Here is a 7,618-nt window from a genome sequence, read left to right as displayed (position 1 = left end):
AATTCTGTTTAGCAAGCTGAAAGAACGTTCATCATATCGTGAGCAATCCACGATAAAGGACGTCCATCTCCAATCTCATTTGGACAGAATAGACAAAACCTCTGGCCACAGGGAATTCTATGATATCTTTCGATTTCTACTTTCAATTTATCACTACAGATTCTTATCTTTGTGAAATCATTGTAGTTCGAGAAGATGATCAACTGATATAATCAATGAGAATCAATTATGATACGTCACTCGAAAAGTTCATTTGGCGAAGGTATGACGTCGTAGTTTGTTTTGACATTGGTTATTGGTTTGTTTCTCTCACAGGGCAATGGTTAGCGACGTTATAGATGACTACAACCTGCAAACTGGCCGGCGACTTGACACTTGGTTTTTCAGCATGGCCCTGTCTGTCCACAGCCTCAACACGACTCCAGGCCTGGGGCTGACCACCATTACACTAGAGTAAGGAATTCAGTCATTGCTTGTATTGCCGTCTTCTTTTTATTGTCTACATGTTTGTTTGTTTGTTTGTTTGTTTGTTTATTTTGAAACACCTGGGTAGCCTATTCAGTGCCAATACACTGGTTTTCGATAGGGCCCAGTTTCACATATACATACATGGAAAATAAGAAAAACAACTTACAGAGAGAAAAGTAGACATACACGTCGGAACATATGGGTACAACTGAAACATGAAAGACATATAACTCAAAATCAAAAAATGTTGATGGACATGTAATTAGAATCGTCCTTCAGCAGGGCTGAATCACTCGGCGAACCCTCCCAGAATCAACCCTGCTTTTCTGACCCCTGATGTCGACTATTGGTGACGTCACCACCAAACAGCTTTCATCCAATCAGAGGTCGCTGGGAAGCTATCAGCCAATCAGGTTACGTCTTACATCGCTACTTTGGGTTCAGAACAAAATAACGGCCGTTTGTACCAAATAAGGCTCGCTCATTGATTATTCATGAGCAACTGTCAGTAACGTCACCAATAGTCAAAATCAGGCGCCTGAAGAATAGGGTTGATTTTGGGAGGAATCAGGCCTGCTGGAGGAGGGTGGGTGAGTTGTAAGTAAATCCTTCTGTGCCTTTTTTTGTAGATACAACGTTTCATGGTACTGAGTCAGTACAGATGGCACAGAAGGCTTTAGTGTCCCCAAAGCATATGAGGAATTTTTTCGTTTGACAAATAGTGCAAAATGTCCTAAATACGATAGAATGTCTAAATAATGTAGGTGTTGTAGCATAGAGTAATCGTGTTTAAAATCTTTTTAAAAAGGTCCTCCCCCAACATTTGTTTTGCCCATCTCCGTTTCTAGCCCCTCGACCACACATGTATGGACCATTGTTTTCAGAATGACAGCTACTGTATCTGAATTGCTCTTGTATGGTCCTCTGTTTTCCCTTTCCATGCAGAATCGGGGGCTACAAAACTGGAGCTTGTTTCCAGCCCGAGTCTGTGGGCACGTCATTACGGATGCTCGTCTCAGTTGTCCCAGCAGCTTCTTCTCTCCTGTGTGTGGGGTTGATGTGGAAATATCCTATCTCGGAGGACAGGCGGAGTGAGATTAAGGAAGAGCTAGAAAACAGGCAAGTGTTGAATAAAAAAAGCTTTTTTTCAGAACTAAGGGGTGAGATAACAGCCAACGTCTGTCGTCTTCTTCAGGGCAATAGTGACTGGTTCACTTTGCACTGCAGCTAGGTGTTGCTGCTAACAATGTGGTCCCAAACGTTATTATTTGGGTTCAGAACAAAATAACGGCCGTTTGTACCAAATAAGGCTGGCTCATGAATCATTCATGAGTAACTGTCAGTAAGGTGTCGATATTATTTATATTCCCCTCTGCATGGTACGGATGTTATATTTGAGATGAAGGTACCTTTGGGAAAGGTTAATACACCTGGACATTAATTATGCTAATGAAGACCTCATTTGCATAATTTATGCATAAACTTGTATTTCCCTTACCGTAAAAGCTGCAGATGTCATATTTGAGATGTAGGTACCTTTGGGAAAGGTTAATACACCTGGACATAAATTATGCAAATGATGACCTCATTTGCATAATTTATGCAGAAACGTGTATTTCTCTTACCGTAAAAGCCGCGGATGTCATATGAGATGTAGGTACCTTTAGGAAAGGTGAACACACCAGGCCATATATTACGCTAATGATGACCTCAGTTGTATTATTCATGCAGAAACTTGTATTTTCCTTACCATACAAGCTTTGGCTGTCATATTTGAGATGTAGGTACCTTTAGGAAAGGTGAACACACCTGGCAATGAATTATGCTAATGAGGCCTCATTTGCATAACCCATGCATATTCTGTCCATAAATTATGCTAATGGCGTCATCATTTACATAGTTTATGCATATACTTGTATTTCCCTTACCGCAAAAGCTACGGATGTCATATTTGAGAAAGGTCAACACACCTGGCCATAAATTATGCTAATGAGGACCTATTTTGCATAATTTGTGTATACGTGTATATTATGGTACTGAGGACATGATTTGCATAATTCATCAGAAAACTTCATAATTCCTTTACAGTAAATGCTAAGGATGTCATATTTGAGGTGTAGGTAATGGGAGGGGAATATCCTGCATTTTCTCGAAAATGTTGCCTTTCTAGAGTTACATACTTAAACTCGGCACAAAAAAGTTTGGAAACTAAACTTTGGTGGATCGTAACTCCGTTGTTTCTTGATCAATTTCAATGATTTACATATCATTGAAAAGCTTGTGTGATCTTCTTTCGCGTGATACCAAACTTATTATGGTTGTAAATTAATGCAACGAGCACTTACTTAAGTCAAACGCTCAATTCAGTATTTTTCTTCTGCTGATAGCACATGACTTGTTTACGAGGGTAATATGAAACTTGAATCAACAAAACACATTAATATGAAAGCCATGGTTATTTTTTTAGTCTTCATCCAAACAACAAATTGCGTAAAGGAGCCTCAGTTATGATGAAGGTGGCTTAATATTGAGTACACAAACCATGTGCTGTCACCACAGCCCGACACATCCTCCTCATGCTTGTCACCAGTTTTGTTACACGGTCCCTGGCCATTTTCCACAAGGAGTTGTCGCAGGTCGTATTGTTCTGTTGATCATTCTTGCATGCACACCTCGGCCAAGCTGATCAGTGATCACAGAGTCTGAGAGGTGTTCAATTGTGTTGAGATCTCGGCTGCAGGAAGGCCATTCTATCCTGTTTTTTCCCAGGTTGCCCCACACCATGACGCTGACTCCACAAACACTGTCAGTCTATCTGTGCAACAGTCAGCAAAGGTTTCTCCTCGCTGCCCCAACACTCTCATATACCCATCCAACAGTCAAAGTAAATCTACTCTTATCTGTAGCTGTGAATATAACATTCTTCCATACACTGTTTCATTCATGATGCGGACGACACCACCGCAAACGGGTTTGGCACTGAGCTGAGTATCTAACATTAGCAGGGAAATTTGGGCACTTTTTTTCTACAACCCACTCGCATAAGCAGGTCTGGTGCTCGCTCCATGGGATTGCAATTATAATGAGTTGGGTATCATAGGAAAGGAAATTACACAAGCTTTCCACCGATATATAATGCATTGAAATTGATCGAGAAACAATGGAAATATGATCAACCAAAGTTTCCTATTTGTCATGCGCAGCCATAGGTCCTCCGGAATGGGTGATGTGGAAACTGCCGTCTGGAGCCTAAAGATTCATGTCGGCTGAGGCGGACGCTCCTGATCGGATACCTGAGACTCCATCGGTGGGGCGGAGTACCTATGAAACTGACATCTGAGTATTGGTACAGCCCTTATATAGTGTGAAGGTATCACCTGATTCCTCCTGACCAATGACTGCGCATAACAAATAGTAAAGTTTCCAAATTTCTTGTGCCTAGTGATCAAACAACAATATAATGAGTCATTATTGCCCTGAAGAAGATGACAGGTAGTCATTGAAACATTGACTGGTATGTTGCTCCTTGGTTACCTTCGCCGAAAAGGTTATGCAGAGGGTAGCGTTTGTGGGTGTGGGTGTGTTTGGGTGTGTATGTAAAGAAGCAGAATAACTAGAGAAGGCCTGAATGGATTGTCTTGATATTTGGTAGGTGGGTAGCTCTTGATGAGACATGGAAATGATTAGATTTTGGGTACCCTACCGGCTTGTCACGGTACTGCAGCAGAACTTCCTGTTTGGCTATCTCGTGTTCTGGACATGCTATGGAACTGATTTTTGAGTGGTAGATAGCTCTTTAGACAGAGAGTTAGTGCTATAGGTTTGGGCCCCCTGGCGGCTTTTTTGGAACTGCAGAAGCAGGTTTTGCTTCAGACTTTGAAAGGGAATAACTCAAGAAGGGCCTGATGGATGGCCATGATTTTTGGTAAGTAGATAGCTTGAGTGATGATGTACATGATTAGATACTTATTATGCAAATCAGTATCTAATTTGCATAATTAATGAGGAAAGTTTGCACATCCGCCAAATTCCAGGATAGGACTCTGAAACATGTGACACATGTAACCGGGGAAGAGAGAAATATCATTAGATATCAACTATGCAAATGAAAGACCTTATTTGCATAATTAATGAGAAAATACTATAACTCAAGATGGGCTTGATGGATGGTCATGATTTTTGGTATGTGTATAGCTTACGTGATGCTTTGTATGATTATACGACAATTATGCAAATCAGATTCTAATTTGCAGAATTAATGAGGAGATTCTAAAAACTCGCTGTAATCCATGATATGACTATTAAAATATGTGACATTTGTAACTGAGAAAATCTGCATAATTAATGAGACATTACTATTATACAGTACTGGTAAATGACGGCAATTTCATAGTTGTGGCCTATGGAAGTTATGTGAATGTCAATTATCTTTGAATCAAATTATGGTAATGAAGACCTCATTTGCATAATTGATAATAAATGTGAGCATAACCTTCTTTGCTAAGCTCATACTTTGGACAACCTCTGTTATTTGGGTGGAAAAGACGACCAACTGGTATGAATTATAATTGATGAGAAACACTCTTAATACGTCAGTCATAAAAGTTAAATCATTTGGCGAAGGTATGAGGTCGTGGAACTCTAGTTGTGAACAAAGAATTTTTTCGGTCTTTCATCAACCTGATGAAATTATCAACGAAAGTTTAAAAATCTTTAATTTTTGTTGTGACATTAATTTGACTGTATTGTAATCACACAGTCACATATGTCAATGCAAATGATGATGATGATGCAGGGTGTAAATGTCAGATGTTCTAAATCAGTTCTTCTTAGATGTATAATGATCATATGGAAATATCAGCTCAGTACAGTAAGAGATCCTTTCATCAGATATTTGATTATGCCAGGTGGCAAATATACAGGGCATAGTTTTGACACCTGGCTGTCATAGGCTTAAAGGCAGGAGTATTATGCCTACGGCTGGTTGCATCTTTTGATTTAGACACTAATATGTTTATGTTCCTGTTGTAGGAAAACATCCAGAGAAGACGACCCCACCCAGAACAAAGAGAGGTGGGAAGGGTCAAATGGCGACGTCTTACATCCGGGCTACGGTGACGTCACTGGTACCTTAACAACATCCGTTGAAGAGGAAGTCTTGCTATCTCCAGAATCAGATCTATCTGTACTAGTAGAGTGCAAAGAAACTGTTTTCTAAGTTCTAAAAAAGGTATTTTAATCATGTTGTAAATTACATTGTAAATTCCTTCTCAGGGAAATGTATGTGTATGATAATTCGTAGATAAACAAAAAAACTGAATTGTTCTTCGTAGACTCGAAATGGCTATTAATGCAATGGGGCCGACGATACTTTATGTGATCTATCAGTAGCTTTCGTCACACATTGGTATATTATTTCATTATTAAGGACCTGCCTTTTTATTAAAAAGTATATCATAATAAAGCCAAATTTGTCGGTTGCCTATGGCATTTCCATGCATCATACCTCTGCCAAAAAGCAATTACTCAAACAACTGGATATGATTTTGGAAACGGTCAGACGTTTCAAGTAGCATCCACTACTTTTCGTCAGTGACTGTGAGCAAGATCAGTCGAACAGCAGGTTTATAACCACGAACTATGAATTGATATGCAAATAAGGAGAAGACAAATTTTTAGATAGTCCAATAGAAAGCAAATTAGACAACTCAAGACAAGGTTGAAGTAAAGGGGACAATAGCTCCTATAGTTTTGATATAGGAGCTAAAGCTGGTTTGCCCCCAAGGCTATGTCCCAAGTGCCAGACAGTTCCACCCTTAGCCCTCCTTTCCTGTTGAGGGTTGGATTGTATATCCTCTCATATATTGCCTCCCTTACTCCACGTTCGAACCAGCGGGGTTCGCGGTCAAGGATATCAGTGGATTCGAGATTGAACGAGTGCCCCTGGTTGTGTTTTAGGTGGTGGAAAATGGCCGAGGAGTAGCGGTTAGCGCAATGTTCTTTGTACCTTTCATTAAGTGATCGGCTGGTCTCTCCGATATAAGTGTTGTTGCAGTTGGGTTCTTCACATTTGAGTCTGTAGATGACATCGGCCTTGCTGCCTTTGCGGGGTCGGTCTTTAGGATGTACCAGTCTTTGTCTGAGAGTTGATTGAGGTTTGAAGTTGGTGGCAATGTTGAAGTTTTGGAAGATCCGTCGGAGTTTTTCGGACACTCCTTGTACATACGGAATAGTGATGTTGGCCTTGTTTCTGTTGGTCAACGGTGTACACTTAGGCGTTTTCTTGGACTGGTCAGACGGTTTGAGGGCTTTGTTGAAAGTCCATCTTTGGTAGTTCTACTTGAAACGTCTGACCGTTTCCAAAATCATATCCAGTTGTTTGAGTAATTGCTTTTTGGCGTATCTTATTACCTGGATGTCTAATCTTCATCGACGCATCATACCTCTGATTCTCTACAATCTAAAAGTACAGACAAGTCAAGTTTTGACGACAAAAGTTTGTCTTCCTCCAGCAGTCCTTCTGACCTTAAATTAGTTAAAGTCTCCTCGGGTAAAAGAACCTTTTCATTAATAGTGGACAGGGTTCCGTTTCGCTGGATGTCGCCAGGTTGAGAGTTCCTTGAATGTTTTCTGTGGAAAGAAAAAAGGCAAAAATTAAATAAGGCATGCAAATCTCAACACAGGCTAGCAACTTACAATAGGTAAAGGTGACCCATAGCCGTTTTGAGGCCGTAGGGGCAGTGGGTTGTTAATCCACTGTGTCTTGGTCATGGTATTAGAAGGCAGAGCCCACTCCTCTCCTTCCACCGGCTTTTGCCTCCCAAGCCACTTACAATCTGTAAAGGTCCTGTAGACTTTTGAGGCCGTAGCGGGTGAATCGGGCGTGTAAGGCTAGGGATTCATGGTTCCAACTGCACATGCGCATTGTGACCCTAACTTGTGAACAGTTCTTGTCTAGTCCATGCTTAAATGTTTTATTCATGCCTTCACCTTTGACACAATATACATCCGTTGTGCATGCGCAGCTGGAACCATGAACACGCTAATTGCAGATTCGACTGTAGCATCAAGTAGAAATTGTGTCAGTTGACATAGCAAGGATGAAATCATAATAATAGTAACAAGGGTGGTGTTTAAAAAACACTCCGGC

General features: G+C 40.6%; 1 long non-coding RNA gene across 1 annotated transcript in view; it reads left to right on the top strand.

The window, feature by feature from the left end:
• Positions 1 to 1,585, top strand: part of LOC136421371 (uncharacterized) — a 2,381-nt gene extending 796 nt beyond the window's left edge. Inside the window, exons 2-3 of the long non-coding RNA XR_010753442.1 lie at positions 316 to 453; positions 1,414 to 1,585. This is a non-coding gene — a long non-coding RNA (uncharacterized lncRNA). The remainder of the gene's footprint in view (positions 1 to 315; positions 454 to 1,413) is intronic.
• The last annotated feature ends 6,033 nt before the right edge of the window (positions 1,586 to 7,618 follow it).

The sequence above is a fragment of the Branchiostoma lanceolatum genome, chromosome 16 (genome assembly GCF_035083965.1).
Source record: "Branchiostoma lanceolatum isolate klBraLanc5 chromosome 16, klBraLanc5.hap2, whole genome shotgun sequence".
Taxonomy (NCBI): domain Eukaryota; kingdom Metazoa; phylum Chordata; class Leptocardii; order Amphioxiformes; family Branchiostomatidae; genus Branchiostoma; species Branchiostoma lanceolatum.
This window is presented reverse-complemented; position numbering and strand designations above follow the sequence as displayed.